Source organism: Austrofundulus limnaeus, unplaced genomic scaffold, assembly GCF_001266775.1.
Source record: "Austrofundulus limnaeus strain Quisiro unplaced genomic scaffold, Austrofundulus_limnaeus-1.0 Scaffold1, whole genome shotgun sequence".
Lineage (NCBI taxonomy): Eukaryota > Metazoa > Chordata > Actinopteri > Cyprinodontiformes > Rivulidae > Austrofundulus > Austrofundulus limnaeus.
The window spans coordinates 4558023-4561344 of NW_013952403.1; the positions used below are offsets into that span (position 1 = coordinate 4558023).

At 33.2% G+C, this 3322-nt stretch overlaps 1 long non-coding RNA gene across 1 annotated transcript in view; it reads left to right on the forward strand.

Annotated features, from left to right (window-relative positions):
• LOC106516184 (uncharacterized) overlaps positions 1-3322 on the forward strand; it is an 11976-nt gene that overhangs the window by 4560 nt on the left and 4094 nt on the right. The gene's annotated exons all lie outside the window — the stretch shown is intronic.

Below are 3322 nucleotides of genomic sequence, written 5' to 3' on the forward strand. Positions count from 1 at the left end.
ATAGACACAAAGACAAACAAGCATACCAAATTTCAGGAAGGCAGCATTTGCAAAATAGGACGTCTAAATATGAGCACAACAAAAAGTGYCCAGCAGATGGCAGACAAGATTCTTCTTAAAGGGCTGTAGTTTTGAAATGGACTTTATGTTTATAGGAATGTCATTCCATGCTTTAGTATAAACATAGAAGAAAGACCTCTGGCCGTAACAGTTTTTTAAAGTTGGTAATATCAGTTGTCCTTTTGTAACAGATCTAGTTGAATGACCACTTCCAGAATTTGATTTGGGCAACAATGCACAGAGAGTTACATAACTGGCACCTTGGAAGATCTGAAAATATAAATTAATACCACTATACAAAACATAATTCTGAAAAGTCTTTAGGCTGTGCAGGTTTCCCCACATTTACTGTAATACATTTTGGATGTAAAGTTCTAAGAAATAATAAGTGCTTTTTGGCAATAAATTTAGGCGCTAAGACAGCTGAAAAATTCTGGTGTGACAGCATCGCATTTGTTAAAAAAAGAAATGCTCTGTCTTTCTATGCATTGTAATGAAATAGAAATGTAAGAAATAAATACTGGAACAAATACCTAAAACTCAGAGCAGCTTGACGTTTGTTTGTTTGTCTCTAGGAAAACATTACTTATTATCAACATTTCTGTTAGTGACAGTCATAATTTATATTTATTTACTGCATAACAGTGGGAAATCCCCAGTGAATTTACCATCATTACTGAAACACATGCAGAGGAGGAGTGACCAAAAAATTCAATTAATAAACTTTACCCTAATTGTGGTTATAAATTCTTATGTTGAATATTTAAAACCTAAATTCTGGGCACATAAATTTCAACTAGATTTTTTAACAAGTCCTCTCTCTTATTTTCCCAGACAAGACACACCTTTCATCTTGTTGTGTTTTTTTTGTACATGTCATGACATCGTCAGGCCGTACCAGCCCAGCAAATATTTGCTCTCTCATGCAAATGAGACCAAATTATCTGTGAAGTCAGTCGAGACGTGCCCTTTAACTAAAAACAAGTCTCAGCTATGGTTATCTCATTTTAAAAAAAACAAAACTAAAAAAGCTAATAAAGTTACAGTTTTGGCCCTTTATGCTTTTGGTCTCAGGTGATTATCACCTGCATGCATTATAATTAAATTCTCACTCACACTCGTGCAGATGATGTGATTAAAAACCACTTTCTTTCAGTCCCTGCCTCTCCTTTGTTCTGTCAAACCCTTCACCAAGTCAAATTTGAGGTGGACACTGGGCCAGTGTGGATCAAAAGATCTTTTGTCTCTGTGAAAAAAAATTTATCAAGCTTGTCCTTGAGGAACTGAGTGCTACTTTTTACTTGCTACTTTTTTAAAATTTATTTTACTAACTTTCTTTGTTGGTCAGTTTCTCATCAAACAAATGTAGGTTTGCTATTGAAAAGTAACATTTTTATAACATTACATAATGATGCATTTTGCCATAACAATAAGAACTTTAGAGCTTTTAGACAAATAAAAAGACCATTATGGGCTCATCCTCTGATCTAGTATAGGAACAGTTTGACATTAAAGGCCTGCCAATTCTGTTGAAAGAATGCATGTTGCTCGCCACCTTTCATGCTGACGATTTAAAGATTGTCTTGTGATGAGAATTTATAGCATGACATGCAACCATTTTGGTCAAATCTTGTGGTAATTTCACACGATAATGCCAGATCTTGTGAGCTATGTGTTGAGGATGACTCTCAGCTACTACCAAATAAAGTTTTTAGCATAGTGTTTGCAGAACTGACTGAATTATAGACATTTTTGTGTGATCAGCTGTAGTGGCCATCTTAAATTGAGTAAATCAATAGATGTATATCCAATTATTGTTTTCTGCAAGTTTCATTAAAATCCTTCCACTGATTCATGAAATATTTCATAATAAATTAAAGCATGAAGAGAAATGACAGAGATATTTTGCATAAAATGTAACAATTTAACTGTAATTTGTGGTCTCCTTTTTTTGGAAATCTATCTTGTTAGTTTGTATCTTTTAGCTAGTTTTGTTCTGGGCCGCTGAATATAGATGCCAGGGCAGCTGAAAATGTTTTCATTTTATTTTATTTTAATGTTTAGGGTGATGAAGTAATGTAATTCATTAAGAATAACTATCCTAAAATCCCAGGTTGAAAGCATTTTATTAAAAATATATTTTATTTTGAATAATTTCTACTTTAATTTGGAAAAAAAAAACATGACATCATCTTTCAATCAAGTGCTTCTTTCCTGAAGTATCTGACTGCAGTAGCTTGATTTTCAGGATCAGCTGTGTCAACAATGAGAACTCTAGACCTAACGTTCAGTTTGTTTCTTTAGAAGAAGCTCTTATAATGAGCTGCTGGTGGGAAGTTTTGTTTTTACACCATGTGGACATTTGACTTATCAGGAAGAGGAATGTGTGAGAGAAGTGGTGGTGGTTTTTGTGGTGAGTCTAGAAGTAGAATACAAAACTGGCAAGTTTTTAACCTTTCAACTGTGCTAAGAAACTAATTACAGAACCTTAAAACACATTAGTCTTGTTTTTTTATAGATGACATATACTGTATTCTATTGGCAATTGTATTGGTACAAATTCTTTAAGAACTTATAAAAATGTGATAGTCCAGACTTTATAAAGTTCATAAAACAAAATTATGTTGAACGGTTTGCCTAATCATGTTTAGATGGAAAGTTTTTTGTGCAATAGACAGATTAAAAAGTTTACTAATGCCACCAAACCCAGAAACCAGTTGTGTTTATTTTATTGAACAATGAACAAAGCAAACACCAGACCTCATGTTGCTGAGATCTGTTGAAAATATGTCCTGATTCTCGGGGATAATCTGTGGTTATTTCCACATCCAAACTAAACCAACAGTATGTCAATAACATAATGCTGTGTAAAAATTAATATATATATAAATATCTTGTAGTTTATCCTTAATTAAATCTGCTGCCTTTTATGCCAGATTTTTAATCTAAGATTACCTAATGTGAACAAACGATGGAGATGTAGCTAAATCTCATGTGATACTGCAAAATCCCATGCTCTGTGGACGACTCAGCTATATGTCAAATTTTAGCTCAATAGTTGTAAAATGGACTGAGTTATAGTTATTTCTGTCTTGGCTAATGTTGACTAGCTTTGGCAGCCATCTTGAACTGGACTTACTGAAGGTTTTCTTGTTGTGGTTTTATATCTATACATCCAATGATTGCTTTTTGAGTTTCATTAAAATCCGTTCAGAACAGACACAATTATCGCTCACATTTTGCTTTTCAGAAATAATAATAA